Raw genomic sequence first — 19043 nt, 5'->3', positions numbered from 1 at the left:
TGAGGTTCCCTGGAGGGGAGGCAACAGGCTCTTTGGAGCTTTCCTGGTGGCTCAGATGGTGAACAGTCCACATGCAATGCAGGAGACCTGGGTTCGATACCTGGGTTGGGAAGATCCCCTGGAGAAGGGCATGGTACCCCACTCCAGTATTCTTGTCTAGAGAATTCCATGGACAGAGGAACCTGCTGGGGTTGCACAGAGTTGGACTCGACTGAGCCACTAATACTTTTTCACTTTAGCTGCATTTTGGAGAAGGAATTTATGTAAAATAAAAGAGTAGGTAACATATTCCAAATAGGGGGTTAAGCTCAATCAAGGTAAAGTGAAACTGTGTAATGTGGGCTTGGAGTAATGCTGCTGATGATGGCAAAGCCGCTGCTCCTGTTAATAAGGATGATATTTGGCTTGATAGTTGGCTTCTGCAAGAGATAGATCAGAGAAGGCAATGGCACCCCACTCCAGTACTCTTGCCTGGAAAATCCCATGGATGGAGGAGCCTGGTAGGCTACAGTCCATGGGGTCCCGAAGAGTCGGACACGACTGCGTGACTTCACTTTCACTCTTCACTTTCATGCATTGGAGAAGGAAATGGCAACCCACTCCAGTGTTCTTGCCTGGAGAATCCCAGGGACGGGGGAGCCTGGTGGGCTGCCATCTCTGGGGTCGCACAGAGTCGGACATGACTGAAGCAACTTAGCAGCAGCAGCAGCAGAGATAGATACTAAGGCAAATATTAGATCAGGAAACATCAAGGGCACTGTTTATTAACTTGCAGAGTAAGAAATGTGAGTTCTTTGCTGGTCACTCTGGCAGCCCTTGATTCACATCACTTAGACATGATTTATTCACTGTCCTTCAAAGCTTCCCTCGAGGAAGTCAGTGAAACAGCTTCTTTGATGAAAACCTTTATAGTTCGCAGACGCCATGAGGTGTGAGTAATTTAGCTGTCAGTAGGTGTGAGAGAATAGTTTGAAAGTAGATTCAATAATTACATGTCTCTAGGCTTGGAGCGTTTCTAGCAAAAGAACTCTCTTAACCCCCTAATCACGTGTTCATAACTCTTTGTTTTCTTTCGTAAGGGTTTCATAACTGCTATCTAATTTTCTCAGGGCCTTGACCTAATACTGCTTCTCTCTTGTTCTCCCTAGTAATTATTGAAGCTTGAATCTCAAGACTTGGGTGAGAAACTGGGCTGGGCAGAGAAGGCTGGCTTCCAAGCTCAGGAGAATGCTCTTAGGAGGCATTGCAAGTGCCTATGCTTTATTTAGGGAGCTATCGCTCATATAGGCAAGAAGGTATGAGAGTGGAGGCCTCTGAATGGGATTGAAGGGACTCAGTCTTGTTCATTTCTCTCTTTTTAAATAATACCCTGATCTCTAAGCTTTCTGCACCCATGCATCTACTCTTAGAATGTATACATTATTCCTATTCAGCAGTGCTTGGGCTGACTGACTTGAAATGAAGTCTGGCATGGATCAGAAGGTCCAGCTTGGGCTTGTCTCTCCCATAGCAATCTTGCTAAAGACCAAAACAATAGTCATTTGTTTCCTACCCTGTTGCCTAAATCTAGACCTTTATTGGGTGTATATTCTGAGCCCTAAGCAAACAGCCAAACAAGGTCAAGGGTAGGACTGCAATTGGGAGCAGAAACTCGGATCAATTCAACTTCAGTGGGATTTCCCTGTCTGTTCCGTGAGGCAGTACAGTGCAGTGGTTAAAAGCATGGGGACTCACACTAACAGACTTGCAGTCCAATCTTAGTTCCATGTCTTACATCCTTATGTCGGTAAGAAATCCAACTTCCCTGTCCTTCAGTTTCCCCATAAATAAAATGAAAATGATCATAGCAGTTCCTACTTCATAGGTTTGCTTTAAACATTGAGAGAGTCGACATGCGACAAATGTTTAGAACTGTGGTGGGCACATAGCACTGCCTTTCTGTAAGTGTTATCCATTATTATTACAGTGTCTCCCAGGATATTTTTTCATTTTCTCAGCACGGCCTTGCTTTTGGGGAATACGCCACAAAAAAGCCACACATGATTATGAAATCTAACAACTGCAATGAGAGAGTTCAGATTTCTCTCTTAAGTCCAAAAATGAAAGAAAGGTTCTTTTTGCTTAGCTTGGGTTGGGTGTTCACTCCTAGACCAAGGAAAACTGGCCAGAGTTGCAGGTTGGAAAAGAATTCTGTAGCTATGATCACAGCCCTGCTGACATTCCTGAGCAGCTGAGGGTGAACAGGGAGGATCAACAGGGAAAATCACAGGGCAGATTGGTTCCACTGTGAAGTATGATCACCAAGACAAATGAGATGTCAGCATTGCTTGGCAATCCAGCTTTTCCCTAACCAACTTGTTGTCCAGTTTCCTGAGATAACTGTCCCACTTGCAATACTCATACCAAACATCTGCCCGTCACCGCCCCATCCCTGCCCATTTTCCTCCATCCCCATTTCGCTCGTGAGAAAGTTTACAATATCCTGAAAAGTCACCCAGTTGCTTCCAGCAAAAACCTGTCCCTCTTTATACCCAATCTACTAAAAGCTCTGCCAGCTCTGTCTCTGATGTATTTCTCTAATTTGTTAGTGTTTAATGTCTATATCCCTACAGTTCCTAGAAGAACAGAGGCTTTGAATCTCTTGCTATTTTTCTCTACTCCAAGTATCTGGAATGGTGCCTGATTCATTGAGTGAGTGTTGAAGTTGCTCAGTTGTGTCCAACTCTTTGTGACCTCGTGGACTGTAGCCCCCCAGGCTCCTCCATCCATGGGATTCTCCAGCAAGAATACTGAAGTGGGTTGCTATTTCCTTTTCCAGGGGATCTTCCCGACCCAGGGATCAAACCCAGGTCTCCATATTGCAGGCAGACACTTTACCATCTGAACTGAAGGGTCAGAGGCCATCAAATGGACATGACCTATAAAGGCAATTTTGATGGTTTTACATAGAAATGACCTCTAATGGAAGAGAACACACATGGGAACTATTTGAGATACATTTCTATGTAAAATGTAGTTTTCACATAATTCAGCATTTTAAATAAGCACTCTGCAACCGAGACTAAATATCAATCATCTCTTAAGGTTTTCTACTATGTACCAACATCAAATCTACATAGGAACAAATGTTACTCCTGCTTTTCTCTTCTATATCAAATGTCCTGAAGCCTTTGTGTCTCTCTGGAGCGAGGCCGAGTTTCTGAAGGCACATTTCAGTATAAACATCATCGATGGGGTAGAGAAGGACTCAAGTCAGTCCCATTGTACAGTCTCAGGGCCAGGTGGCCGGACTAGAGGAATCCGCCTCCTCCTGAATAAGATGCCAGTGTAAACAACTTCCGGGATGTAGTACTTGAGTTTCTTATCCCGATGAGGTCCAGCATTATGAATCACGTCACCAATAAACAAATCTTTGGCTTTGTTCCCAGATAAGCCATTCAAGTAATTCAGGAGATGATGGGTGTTCACAAAAACATCATCATCGCCCTTGAACACGAACTCGGCTTTTGGGCAGGAGGTGTTCACCCACCTGAGAAAGAGTACTTCTTTCAGAGACAAGTTGAAGAATGTATCTCTGTAGTTCCACAAAAGAATGCCTCTCACTGTCAAATTTCAGCATATCTGAAAGGTCAGGATGGTTGTCCTCTGCGGGGGTCTGGCCCATTAAGAAGACTCGCACCACCGTTTGGTTCCCCACATTGGTTTCCTTGCCCCAAGATTCCCGAATCGCTTGCCTTCTATCGAAATGTGAAGTTAGGGACTTAATCGCCAGCAATAAGAAGGGCTTCTTTGCACACTTATCTGGTTGGTCTATAAGCAGTGAATAATTTCGACATCTCAAATATAGCAGAAAGTCTTTAAATCTGTCTGGTAAACTGTCGAAACCTGAAACTGCTGACATGACCCTCAGGTCAGGTTCACAGTAATTTAGATAGCTTATATTGGAGAATCCATATGCTTCTCCTGTCTGGTTGGCTAATGTGTTCAAAATGGGATTGAACCTCCAGTTCAGCTTTTCTTGTTCCTTGTTCCAATATGCCCGAGGAAGGTCAGCTATCTTTCAGAACCTTTCTTTAGGTATTATTACTTCCCCCTTTCCATTTGTTTCTTGGCTACTGCTTTTGGAGACTTCCACGATCAAATAAATGAAGACATTTACCATCAGGAGGCGGAGCCACCCCGCTGCCCAAGCCGCCGGGCTGCCCCATAGCCTGATACATTAGTATTGATTAAGTGAATTAAAGTGGATGTTACCAGAGGGGACCCCCCTTTAGGCCAGTTGCTAGTCATGTGTCTGCATCTGCACTCATCCTATTCTCCTTCCTCGTTGCCTGTCTCCACTTACGAAGTGCGATGTTATCGATGTCTTCTCTTGATGTGGTTTGTCAGCTTTTTAACACACTCTACCACTGAAAAGGAAAGCAGAAACAAACCTTCACTGCCCAGAATCTTCTCAGCTGCCACTGGGAATCAAGATGGATGTGTATGTGGCTGTCTGAAGCGAGGGTGAAGAATTCCATGCCAAGCACTACTAATCTCGGCTTCTGTTGACCGGCCATGAGAAAGAACAATTGTAGTCAAGTAATTGGAACTTCTCAATCTGATTAAATAATGGATTGACTTTTAAATTTGAATAACTTGAATTTGACTTATAAAAGGATGTCGATGTCCATGTATAACTTGACTTTGGAGTTTGGACTTTGAAGCTTTGGAGCATTTCTATAGTGGTGTCAGGCAGATATTTTACAGCCAGCAATCTACCAGGGTCACATTGTCTAAGAAAAGACACAGTTTAAGAAAAAGACCCTCTGCATTCATTGTCTCTTTTTCCTGACCTTCCTCTCAGTCCTTCAAACATGCCTTTGTGTTTTATACCCCTAACACTCCCCTGAAAGAGCCATTATTTAATCTTAATAGTGCTGCCCATTTTAATAAAGCCAATGAACATTTGCAGCAGTCATCCTGACAGTTCAGTATGACTGATCACTCCTTGGAACTCTTCCTTTGAATTCTTGCCTCAACACTCTCCTAATTTTTTTCTATTGTATTTGGCTGTCTCTTTTCTGATTTTTTTTTTTTTTAATGTTTCATCCTTCTCTTCTTAGCCATTAAGTGTTATCATCGAGTTTTCTGACTTGGCAGAGCAGCCTTGCTAAGGTGGAGAATTCATCCTTCTCTGGAGCTCCAGTACCTCTGTTCCTGAGTCTTAGACCTGAATCTCAGCTATGGTCTGCCCTCCAACTTAAGGAGATTAGAAATGAAATGTTTCCCTTGGGATTGTTCTTTCATACTTTCTCTTTCTAAACCATTGTCTTTTGTGTATGTAAATAACTTAAAAAAAAGATGTTTATTATTTTTCTTTATTAAAGTAATACTTTTTCTTATTATAAGTGATATATATGTACTTTAGAATATTTATAAAGTATAGAAAGCATAAAGGAAAAAATAACATTCTTATAATCTCATCAATTATTAATCACTATAAATGTTTTAGAACTTTTTCTACACACATATAAATTTTATTTTTTCAAAGTTGACTGTCTTATATATATAGTTGACTGTGTGGTACATTGCTTTAGTCATGTTTGACTCTGCAACCCCACGGATTGTAGCCCACCAGTCTCCTCTGTCCATGAGATTCTCCAGGCAAGAACATTGGAGTGGGTTGCCATGCCCTCCTCCAGGGGATCTTCCCAATCCAGGGATAGAACCTGAGTCTCCTACCTCTCCTGCATTGGCAGGCAGGTTCTTTACATCTTGTACAACCAGGGGAGTCCTATAGTTGACTCTCTCTCCATATGTATATGTATGTGTGTGTATGTATATATATATATACACATACATGAAAGTGAAAGTGTTAGTCGCTCAGTCGTGTCCAACTCTGGGTGGCCCCATATATTGTAGCCCTCCAGGCTCCTCTGTCCATGAAATTCTCCAGGCAAGAATAGTGGAGTGGTTGCCTTTCCTTTCTCCAGGGGATTTTCCTGACCCAGTGATCAAACCCAGGTCTCCTGCATTGCAGGTGGACTTTTTACTGTCTGAATCATCAGGGAAGCTTATATATATATATATATATATATATATATATATATATATATATATATTTGTGTTCTGCATCTTAAAAATCTAAAATTACGGTATGACTACTTCCCATGTTTTTAAGTATTCTTCTAAAGCTTAACTTTTAGTGGCTTTATTGTGTTTCATCCACAATTACATTTCTTCTGCAATTTCTCTAGTTGTGGTGAGCGGGAACTACTCTCTGGTTGCAGTGCTCAGGCTTCTCATTGTGGTGGCTTCTCTTATTTCAGAGCATGGACTCTAGAGTGTGTGGGCTTCAGTACTTGTGGCGCACAAACTTAGTTGCTCCTCACCATGTGGAATCTTCCAGTACCAGGAATTGAACCCGTGTTCCATGCATTGGCAGGAGGATTCTTAACTATTGGACCACTAGGGAAGTCACCATTTGTACTTCATCCTTGTTTCTCTCTCTATCCACATGACTAATGAGAGGGTAACAGGCAGGAAGGCCAGGGGTTTCCAAATGGAGAAAATAGGCTGCAAGTGTGAGACATATTTTATCTCTCTCTTAAGCAGCAGGAGGAAACAAACTAGTGATATATTTTCCCCCCGTCTCTAACAAATTTATTTATTTATTTTTTAAATTTTATTTTATTTAACTTTACAATATTGTATTGGTTTTGCCATATATCAAAATGAATCTGCCACAGGTATACATGTGTTCCCCATCCTGAACCTTCCTCCCTCCTCCCTCTCCATACCATCCCTCTGGGTCGTCCCAGTGCACCAGCCCCAAGCATCCAGTATTGTGTATCGAACCTGGGCTGGTGACTCGTTTCATATATGATATTATACATATTTCAATGCCGTTCTCCCAAATCATCCCACCTTCTCCCTCTCCCACAGAGTCCAAAAGACTGTTCTATACATCAGTGTCTCTTTTGCTGTCTCGTATACAGGGTTATTGTTACCATCTTTCTTAATTCCATATATATGCACTAGTATACTGTATTGGTGTTTTTCTTTCTGGCTTACTTCACTCTGTATAATAGGCTCCAGTTTCATCCACCTCATTAGAACTGATTCAAATGTATTCTTTTTAATGGCTGAGTAATACTCCATTGTGTATATATACCACAGCTTTCTTATCCATTCATCTGCTGATGGACATCTAGGTTGCTTCCATGTCCTGGCTATTATAAACAGTGCTGCGATGAACATTGGGGTACACGTGTCTCTTTCAATTCTTGTTTCCTCAGTGTGTATGCCCAGCAGTGGGATTGCTGGATCATAATCTAACAAATTTAAAAAGAGGTTTCTCTTAAAATACTGTGTTGCTGTGACACCTGGTTCCTCCTGAACTTAACTAGTCTCAAACCTTGAGCTCAAACCTTGAGCTAACCAATGCATTTTTCTTATAGAAATGTTTATCTTAAGCTATGTTAATGTGCTATGCATTTACCCCAGGCTCTGTCTTCAAGTCGGTTCTGCCTAATGGCTCAGAACCAACTTGAGATACTAGTATGTTATACTCAGACATTGTTCCCCTAATCTATGTAAATGAAACTATTTTTAATCTGTAATTACTATTTGGTAATCTGCCTTTCTACAAGATTCAGGTCAATTGTTTTATGGCCAGGGATGACTCGTCTGGTGCCAAGATTATCCCAAAATACATCTTATGGGTGAGGGGCCTCGTGCCATTCTTTGAGTTTTAAGACATTCCTTTCTTTCATTAACAGACTGCTAGTAACTATATAGGAGAAGGCAATGGCAACCCACTCCAGTACTCTTGCCTGGAAAATCCCATGGATGGAGGAGCCTGGTGGGCTGCAGTCCATGGGGCCACGACTGAGCGAGTTCACTTTCACTTTTCACTTTCATGCCTTGGAGAAGGAAATGGCAACCCACTCCAGTGTTCTTGCCTGGAGAATCCCAGGGACGGCGGAGCCTGGTGGGCTGCCATCTATGGGGTCACACAGAGTTGGACACGCCTGAAGCGACTTAGCAGCAGCAGCAGCGCAGTAACTATAGAGCATCCAGCTAAAAACTAGCAGGTGGGTATTCTTTCTGCCCCCTTCTGATGTCTATGTCAGAAGCTTTATCTCTTTTATACTTTAATAAAACTTTATTACACAAAGCTCTGAGCGATCAAGCCTCACCTCTGGCCCCAGATTGAATTCTCCTCCTCCGGTGTCAAGAATCCTGGAGTCTTCTGTGGTTCAGCAACAACCTTTCACTAACAAGGGTTTTTGTTTGTGTAATTCATTTGGAACTTACCACATACTCTCTTTTTTGTGGTCTGTTTTATGGGTGGAGACTACTCTCTGGATTAGATTTGAGTCAAGAAATTCAGAAGTCAAAACTGTAGAGTAAAACTTTTCTTCTTCTTCTCTTTTTCTTCCTCCTCTTCCTCTTCTTTTAGGAGAACTGGGTTTGAATCTTTATCCAGGACAGTTTAATGATGGTTATTTTTAGGGATTAAATTTGCTTAGATATTTTTAATCTTGAACATCAGTATTAAGTTGATTTCTATTCAATTCAATCATTATCAATCTTTCTTTTATATCAATCTCTATTTCACCTTGTAGAGCTGCTATCTGTCAAAACATATCTGTAGAGAGACTGGCGTTTGTTCCAGCACTCTCCTCCTCTTCATAGCACAGCAGTCAGACACCAATCAGTCAGCAAAGATGCTCACCTCCCCCAGTATTTCTTTCACTTTTAAAAATATTAATTAATTAATTAGGCTGCATCGGGTCTCAGATGTGGCACCGGGGGTCTTCACTGTGTCATGCCAGATCTTTCGTTGCAGCGTGCTCTCTCTAGTTGTGGTACCTGGGCTTCATAGTTGCTCTGGAGCATGTGGGATCTTAGACCAGGGACTGAACCCATGTCCCCTGCATTGCAAGTTGTATTCTTAACCACTGAACCACCAGGGAGGTCCCATCGTCCCTGGCATTTCTCCTCCACTCAATACCAATCAGCACTGACTGAACACCTCCTCATTCCAGGCACTCAGGTGGGTTCAGCAGAGTGACAAAGATGGGTAAGAGTTGGCCTCTACCTATGCCAGGAGGCAGTATGGGCCAGTGGTTATAACACGGATATAGATTTGGGAAGATCCTATCCTTACTATCTATGTGAACTTGGAAGTATTAACTGTCTTTGTCCGTTTTTAATCTACAAAAAGAGGGTTGAACAAATGAGGTAATCCTTTTAAAGCACTTCTCAGGGAGGCTGACAGATAGGACAACCCTCAATAAACATTCACTACAGTGATTATCCATAAAAAGAAGCTTATAATCTATGGGAAGGAAGACAGGCAGACCAACAAGTCTTGTATGTATCAGCCTGTCTGGGAAGTGCTGTATCATGGGTATAAACTAGTGCTTTGGAAGCAGAGAAGGAGATGGCATTCTGAGTGGAGGGCTCAGGAAGCTTGGTAGAGGAGCCAATGTTTGAGGTAGACTTTAAATAATCTTGGAGAACAGAGAATACTCACTGGGTCATTTCTATTGCCCTTTGTTCAGTGTAAGCAGTATGTGTATGGTTTCCAGAGAATAGGACTTTGATTTTTCTTCTGTCCACGTTTGGAGGCCTCATACAATCCATCATACAGTCAGCTATTTAATCGAGGTTGTCTGTCAATGTGGATAAATCAACAAAAAAGACATATTTCCCTAGAATTGTTGAGGAAACTTCCACGCTGGCTCAGACAGTAAAGAATCGCCTGCAATACAGGAGACCTGGGTTCAATCCCTGGGTTGGGAAGACTCTAGAGGAGGGCATGGCAACCCACTCCAGTATTCTTGCCTGGAGAATCCACATGGACAGAGGAGCCTGGTGGGCTACAGTCCATGGGGTCGCAAAGATTCGGACATGACTGAGCGACTAAGCACAGCACAGCACATTCTGTCAATGTGGATAAATCAATGAAAAGAACACATTTCCCTAGAATCACTGAGGGAATTATTTCATGACTAGTTCTTTGCCATATAAATAAGCTTTAATTATGTAGTTGCTGAGAAAGGACTGAGGAACATTCATCCACTAGAGAGGCAAGGGTGGTCATACAATTTCAAGTTGCTTCTAGTTTGGAAGGGTCTGAAGGAAAGAAGAAAGTCCAGATCTTGTGTTCGCTGTACAAGGTCCTTCACAATCTGATGCTAACCTTCTCATCCACCTGACCCCTTCCTACTCTCCAATACAGCACCTATGTTCTTTATAAAGCTTTTATTATTGTACCCCAAACAGAAACCCATCCCTCATTTAACCATTACCCATCATTTTCCTTATTCTCTTTTCTGTCCTCTTAGTCTATTCAAAGTGAAAGTCACTCAGTCGTGTCCAATTCTTTGTAACCACATGGACTATAGCCCCCCAGGCTTCTCTGTCCATGGGGATTCTCCAGGCAGGGATACTGGAATGGGTTGCCATGCCCTCCTCTAGAGGATCTCCCAATTCAGGAATCGAATCCAGGTCTCCTGCATTGCAGGCGGATTCTTTACCAACTGAGCCACCATGGAAACCATTCAAATCCTACCCAGATCTTGAGACTGAGGTCAAAGGGGCCTTCTATGAAGATTTGTTAGCTCTGTTTCATAGTCATCTTGTCAGCACCAGCAATACTTTTGTGTCATATGGGACACATTTTTTGCTTTGAACTTTTAATTTTGTGTTGGGGTATAGCCGATTAACACAGGTTTGATCCTTGGTTCAGGAAGATCCCCTAGAGAAGGAAATAGCAACTCATGCCTATATTCTTGCCTGGAGAATCCCATGGACAGTGGAGCTGGGCAGGCTACAATCCACAGGTCACAAAGAGTCGGTCAAAGAGATTGAAGTGACTTAGCATGCATAGCCAATTAACAATGTTGTGATAATTTTAGGTGAACATCTAAGGGACTCAGCCATGCATATGCATGTATCCATTCTCCCCCAAACCCTTCTCCTATCCAGGATGCCACATAAGAGCAGAGCTCTTGTGCTATACAGGGGGCCTATTTTTTTTTTTTTTTCCTGTTGTTTTCTATATTTGACATAGAGATCAATTACTTACTCTACTGGAAATTTCTGGTCTGGGGCCTTCTTAAATTTCATTTATGTTCTCAATGACATTTAGTAGCATGTATGCAATAGGTGTTTAATAAATAATTATTGGGTTCTTGTGCTTAGTTACCTTAGAGCAAGCTTGTGCTAACCATGCGATATCCAAGGAAGTCACTACTACCTGGCCTTAGACATCTCCCAGTGTGAAGTCTGTAGGTTAGCAACACTATTAAATGCTCACATGACTGAAAATGCTTACATTCTGCTCTTTAATGCTGAACCCTCTGTCTGGGAAGTCCAGTTTTCTGTCTATCAAACTCTCTGCCCATTTTTGGATTGGGTAATTTTTTTTTTTTTTTTTTTTAGTTGTATGAGCTCTTTGTATATTTTAGAGTAAGCCCTTCTTGGCTGTATCATTTGCACATATTTTCTCCCAGTCAGTGGGCTATCTTTTTGTTTTGTTATGGTTTCCTTTGCTGTCCAAAAGACAGTAAGTTTGATTAGGTCCCATTTGTTTATTTTTGGTTTTTGTCTCGGGAGGCTGAAGAAAGAAAACATTGGTATGATTTGTGTCGGAGATTGTTTCACCTACATTCTATTTTAGGAGTTTGTGGGATCTTGTCTTATATTTAGATATCCTTTAAACCATTTTGAGTTTATTTTTGTGTATAGTGTGAAGATGTGCATGCAGCTGTCCAGCTTTGCCAACACCACTTGCTGAAGAGACTGTCTTTCCCCATTGTATATTCTTGCCTCCTTTGTCAAAAATTAATTGTCCATAGGTGTGTGGGTTTATTTCTGGGCTCTCTGTTCTGTTCCATTGATCTGTATGTCTATTTTTGTACCAATACCATGCTCTTTTGACTACTGTAGCCTTGTGGTATTGTCTGAAGTCTGGAAGGGTTATACCTCATGCTTTGCTCTTTTTCCTCAAGGTTGCTTTGGTAAATCTGGCTCTTTTTATGGGTCTAAATAAATTTTAGTATTATTTGTTCTATTTCTGTGAAAAATGTCTTGGGTAATTTAATAGAGATCACATTTAATTTGTAGATTGCTTTGGGAAGTATGGCCATTTGAAAAACATTAATTCTTCCAATCCAAGAGCATAGGATAGTTTTCCATTTCTTTGAACCATCTTTAATTTCCTTTATTGATGTTTTGTAGTTCTCAGCATATAATTCTTTCATCTCCCTTGTGAGGTTTATTCCTAAATATTTTATTTTTGGGGGTGCAATTTTAAAAGACTGCTTATATTCCTTTCTGATATTTCATCATTAGCGTAAAGAAATACAACTGATTTCTGTATGTTAATTGTGTATCCTGCTACCTTTCTGAGTTTATCAGTTCTAGTAGCTTTTGTGTGGAGTCTTTAGGGTTTTCTGTATATATTATCATGTCATCTGCTGATGATAAAATTTTACCTCTTCTCTACTAATTTGAATGCCTTTTAGACCTTTTTCTTGTCTGATTGCTGTGGCTAGGACTTCCAATACTATGTTGAAGAGAAGTGGTGAAAGTAGGCATCCTTGTCTTGTTCCAGATTTTAGCAGGAAGGCTTTCAGCTTTTCACTGTTGAGTATTGTATTGGCTGTGGGTTTGTCATAAATAAATTTTGTTATGTTGAGATATGTTCCATCTACCCACTTTCATAATGGTTTTTATCATGAATGGATGTTTAGTTTGGTCAAATGCTTTTTTCTGTATCTATTGAGATGACCATGTGGTTTTTGTCCTTTTTTAATTTAGGTAGTGTATCACATTGATGGATTTGCATATGTTGAGCCATTTTTGAGACCCTAGGATTAATTCAGCTTGGTCATGGTGTAAGACCTTACTTATCCGTCATTGGATTTGGTTGCTAATATTTTGTTGAGAATTTTTGCACCTATATTTATCAAAGATATTGGCCTGCAGTTTTCTTTTTGGTAGTGTCTTTGTCTAGTTTTAGTATCAGAGTGACGGTGGCTTTGTAGAACGTCTTTGGGAATATTCCTTCCTCTTCAATCTTTTGGAAGAGTTTGAGAAGGATTGGTATAAGTTCCTCTTTGACATTTGGTAGAATTTCCCAGTGAAGCTATCAGGTCCTGGAATTTAGTTTGTAGGGAGTTTTAAAATTACAATCTTTTTTCACTTCTACTGATTAGGCTGTTCAAATTACCTATTTGTTCTTTATTTAGTTTTGGTGGGCTATATGTTTCTAGGAGGTTGTCCATTTCTTTGAGGTTGCCAAATTTGTTAGCATATAATTGTTATAACTGTTCATAGAATTCTCTCATGATTTTTTGTTATTTCTACAGTATCTATTATTATTTCTCCTCTTTGTTTTTTATTTTGTTCAATTGGATCTTCTCTTTCTTAATCTTGGTGAACCTGGCCAGAGGTTTGTCAATTTTTTTACCCTTTCAAAGAACCAGTTCTTGGTTTTATTGATTATTTCTATTAAAAAAAAAATCACTATTTTATTTACTTATTACCTCTCTGACCTTTTGTACCTCCTTCTTTCTGTTGACTTTAGGTTTTGTTTGTTCTTTTTTCTAATTCCTTTATGTACTGGGTTAGGTTGTTTATTTGAGACTCTTCTTGTTTGTTTTAAAGACACTGAATCAATATGAATGTCTTTATAAGAACTGTTTTGTTGCATTCTGTAGATTTTGTTTGATTGTGTTTTCACTGGCATTTGCTTCAAGGTATTCTTTAATTTCTTCTTTGAGTTCATGTTTGACCCATTGATTTTTTTTAGTCTCCATGTACTTGTTTTTCTCATTTCTTTTTCTGTGTTTGATTTTCTGTGGCATGTAATTTCATGCCATTGTGGTCAGAAAAGATGCTTGAAATAATTTCTATACTCTTAAATTTGTCAAGGCCTGTTTTGTGCCCTAGTATGTGGTTAATACTAGAGAATGTTCCATATGCACTTGAAAAGAATCTGTATCTGGCAAGAGCTGGTACTTTGAGAAGATAAGCAAAATTGACAAACCTTTAGCTAGACTTTACAAAAAACAAGAAAGGGCTCAAATAAATAAAAGAGGAGAAGTTAGAACCAATAACATAGAAATACAAAGGATAATGAGAGACTACTAAGAATACTCATATACCAACCAAATTATCAACCTAGAAGAAATGGGTAAATTTTGGGAAACATACTATCTCCCAGGACTAAATCAGGAAGAAATAGAAAATCTGAACAGACTGATTATAGTAAAGAGGTTGAATCAATAATCACAAGCCTCCTGGAATCTGGGGAGAATGGATACATGTATATGTATGTTGAGCACTTTGCTGTCTACCTGAAACTATCACAGCACTGTTGATTGGCTATACTCCAATATAAAATGAAAAGTTAAAAAAACTGATGAGGAGGGAACACTTTCAAACTCATTTTCTGAGACCAACATTACCCTGATACCAAAACCAGATAAAGACACTACAAGGAAAAAAAAAAAAAAAAGAAAGAAAACAGGCCAATATACCTGATGAAAAAGAATACAAAAATTCTCAACAGAATATTAGCAAACCGAATTGAACTGTACATTAAAGGAATCATATACCGAGAAAAAAGAAATAATCACAAATCTCCCTATGAGAAAAGTCCAGGACCAGACAACTACATTGATGAATTCTACCAAACATTCAAGCATTAATACCAATCCTTCTCAAACTCCCCCTAAAAATAGCAGGGAACACTTCCAAGCTCATTCTAGGAGGCCAGCATTACTCTGATACCAAAATCAGGCAAGGATACCACAAGAAAAGGAAATTACAGGCCAATATCCCTGGTAAACATAGATGCAAAAATCCTCAGCAAAATATTCATAAACTGAATTCAACAATATATAAAAGGATCATATACCACAATCAAATCAAATTTATTCCAGAGGTGCAAGGATGGTTCAACACTCAAAAATCAATCAATGTGACATACTACATTAACAAAATGCAAGATAAAAATTATATAAACATCTTAACAGATGCAGAAAAAACATTAATAAAATTCAACATCTAATTATGATAAAAAAAAAAAAAACTTTCAACAGAGTGGGTATAGAGGGAATGTACCTCAATAAAGGCCACAAATGACAAACCCAGTGACACAATACTCAGCAGTGAAACTCTGAAAACATTTCCTTGGAGATGAGAAACAGGACAAGGATGCCCACTCCTGCCACTTTTATTCAACATAGTATTGGAAGACCTAGCCAGAGCAATTAGGCAAGAAAAAGAAAAGTCATCTAAATTATAAAGGGAGAAGTAAAACTGTCACTATTTGCAAATGAGATGATAGTCTATGGAGAAAACCCTAATGACTCCATCATAAAACTGTTAGAATAAATACAGTAAATTTGTAGGATATAAAATCAATATACCTAAATCTGTTACATTTACATACAGTTATAATGAACTAACAGAAAGAAAAAGAAAACAGTATCCTTTACCTGAAACCATAAAAATAGAAGAAAACATAGGCAGTAATCTCCTTGACATTGAACTTGGTGATGATTTGTATGTGTGTGTTTGACACCAAAAGAAAAAGTAATAAAATTAAAAATAAACAAGTAGGACTACATCAAACTATAAACCCTCCACAACAAAGAGACTAATAATAAAATGAAAAAAAAAAACAACTTGCTGTATGGAAGGAAATATTTGCAAATCTATCTAATGAGGCTTTACTATCCAAGTTAATATATAAAGAACACATACAATTCAATAGCAAAAAACCAAACAACTGGATTAAAAATGTTCAGAGAACCTAAAGAAATATTTTTCCAAAGAAGACATTCAAATGCCCAACAGACACATGAAAAGGAGCTTGATATTACTAATCATCAGGTAAATGCAAATCAAAACCACAGTAAGATATCACCTCACACTTGTTAGAATGACTATTATCAAAAAGACAAGAAATAAAAGAGCAGGTTTAAGATCCAGCTTTCAAAAAACTAAGATCATCACATCTAGTCCTTTCACTTCATGGCAAATAGATGGGGAAAAAAATGGAAACAGTGACAGGCTTTATTTTCCTGGGCTTCAAAATCATGGTGGACAGTGACTGCAGTCATAAAATTAAAAGACTCTTGCTCATTGGAAGAAAAGCTATGACAAAGCTAGACAGTGTATTAAAAAGCAGTGACATCACTTTGCTGATAAAGTTCCATATAGTCCAAGCTATGGTTTTTCCAGTAGTCATGTACAGATATGAGAGTTGGACCATAAAGAAGGCTGAGCACCAAAGAATTGATGCTTTTGAACTGTGGTACTGGAGAAGATTCTAGAGAGTCCCTTGGACAGCAAGGAGATCAAACCAGTCAATCCTAAAGGAAATCAACCCTGAAGAGTCATTGGAAGGACCGATGCTGAAGCCGAAGCTCTAATACTTTGGACACCTGATGCAAAGAGCCAACTCATCAGAAAAGACCCTGATGCTGGGAAAGACTGAGGGCAGGAGGAGAAGGGGAAAACAGAGGATGGCATCACCAACTCAATGGACATGAGTTTAAGCACGCTCAGGGAGATGGTCAAGGACAAGGAAGTCTGCATGCTGCAGTCCTTGGGATTGGAAAGAGTCAGACAAAACTGAGTGACTGAACAACAACAGCAAAAACAAGTATTGGCAAGGATATGGAGAAAAAGGAATGCTTGCACAATGTTGATGGGAATGTAGAAATTGATGCAGCCACTATGAAAATAGTATGGAGGTTCCTCAGAAATTTAAAATAGAGCTATCACATGATCCAGTGATTCTACTTCTAGGTATTTAGGCAAAGAAAACAAAAGCACTAACTGGAAAAGATACATCCACCTACATGTTCATTGCAGTACTATTTATAATAGCCAAGCATAGGAAAAAACCTAAGTGTCCAGATGAATCGATAATATATACTCTACTATGTATATATTGTGGAATTTTATTCAGCTATAAAGAAACTATAAAGAAGAATGAATACTTGCCACTTGTGACAACATGGATGGACAACAAGGACGTTAACCTAGGTGAAATAAGTCAGACAGAGAAAGGCAGATACTAAAAGTCTCCTAATTGGCAAGTTTAGACTTAAATTGAAGAAAGTAGGGAAACCACTAGAGCATTCAGGTATGACCTAAATCAAATCCCTTATGATTCTACAGTGGAAGTGACAAATAGATTCAAGGGATTAGATCTGACAAAGTGCCTGAGAACTATGGATGGAGGTTCGTGACATTGTATAGGAGTGATCAAGACCATCCACAAGAAAAAGAAATGCAAAAAGGAAAAATGGTTGTCTGAGGAAGCCTTACAAATAGCTGAGAAAAGAAGAGAAGCTTAAGGCAAAGGAGAAGAGGAAAGATATACCCATTTGACGCAGAGTTCCAAAGAAGAGCAAGAAGAGATAAGAAAGCCTTCCTCAGTGACCAATGCAAAGAAATAGAGGGAAAAAAATAGAATGGAAAGACTAGAGATCTCTTCAAGAAAATTAGAGATACCAAGGGAACATTTCATGCAAAGACGGGCTCGATAAAGGACAGAGATGGTATGGACCTAACAGAAGCAGGAGATATTAAGAAGAGGTGGCAAGAACACACAGAAGAACTGCACACAAAAATATCTTCATGACCCAGATAACCACAATGGTGTGATAATTCACCTAGAGCCAGACATCCTGGAATGTGAACTCAAGTGGACCTTAGGAAGCATCACTAAGAGCAAGGCTAGTGGAGGTTATGGAATCCAGTTGAGCTATTTCAAATCCTAAGAGATGATGCTGTGAAAGTGCTGCACTCAGTATACCAGCAAATGGAAAACTCAGCAGTGGCCACAGACCTGGAAAAGGTCAGTTTCCATTTCAATCCCAAAGAAGGGCAACACCAAAGAATGTTCAAACTACCACACAATTTGCACTCATCTCACATGTTAGCAAAGTAATGCTCAAAATTCTCCGAGTCAGGCTTCAACAGTTCGTGAACCTCCAGATGAACCTCATAAACTTCCAGATGTTCAAGCTGGATTTAGAAAAGGCAGAAGGACCAGAGATCAAATTGCTAACATCTGCTGGATCATTGAAAAAGCAAGAGATTTCCAGAGAAACATCTATTTCTGCTTTATTGATCACACTAAAGCCTTGGTCTGTGTAGATCACAACAAACTGGAAAATTCTGAAAGAGATGGGAATACCAGACCACCTTACCTGCCTCTTGAGAAATCTGTATGCAAGTCAAGAAGCAATAGTTAGAACTGGACATGTAACAACAGACTGGTGCCAAATTGGGAAAGGAGTATGTCAAGGCTGTATATTGTCATCCTGCTTGTTTAACTTATATGCAGAGTACATTACACAAAATGGTGGGCTGGAGGAAACACAAGCTGGAATCAAGATTGCCGGGAGAAATATCAATAACCTCAGATATGCAGATGACACCACCCTTATGGCAGAAAGTGAAGAGGACCTCAAGAGCCTCCTGATGAAAGTAAAAGAGGAGAGTGAAAAAGTTGACTTAAAATTCAACATTCAAAAAATGAAGATCATGGCATCCAGTCATATCACTTCATGGCAAATAGATGGGGAAACAATGGAAACAGTGACAGACTTTGTTTTGGGGGGCTCCAAAATCACTGCAGATGGTGACTGCAGCCATGAAATTAAAAGATGTTTGCTCCTTGGAAGAAAAGCTATGACCAATCTCAACAGCATATTAAAAAGCAGAGATATTACTTTGCCTCTAAAGGTCCATCTAGTCAAAGCTATGGTTTTTCCAGTAGTCATGTATGCATGTGATAGTTGGGCAATAAAGAAAGCTGATCCCTGAAGAAGTTGATGTTTTTGAACTGTGGGTATTGGAGAAAACTCTGGAGAGTCCCTTGGACTGCAAGGAGATCAAACCAGTTAATCCTAAAGGATTCAGTCCTAAATATTCATTGGAAGGACTGATGCTAAAGCTGAAACTCAGTACTTTGGTCACCTGATGAGAAAAGTTGACTCATTGGAAAAGATCCT

At 39.7% G+C, this 19043-nt stretch overlaps 1 pseudogene; it reads right to left on the bottom strand.

Moving 5' to 3' along the window:
- Positions 1-3013: 3013 nt before the first annotated feature.
- On the bottom strand, positions 3014-8306 carry LOC113894798 (annotated as a pseudogene).
- Between the last annotated feature and the right edge of the window lie 10737 nt (positions 8307-19043).

The sequence above is a fragment of the Bos indicus x Bos taurus genome, chromosome 6, assembly GCF_003369695.1.
Source record: "Bos indicus x Bos taurus breed Angus x Brahman F1 hybrid chromosome 6, Bos_hybrid_MaternalHap_v2.0, whole genome shotgun sequence".
In the NCBI taxonomy this organism is placed as follows: domain Eukaryota; kingdom Metazoa; phylum Chordata; class Mammalia; order Artiodactyla; family Bovidae; genus Bos; species Bos indicus x Bos taurus.
This window is presented reverse-complemented; position numbering and strand designations above follow the sequence as displayed.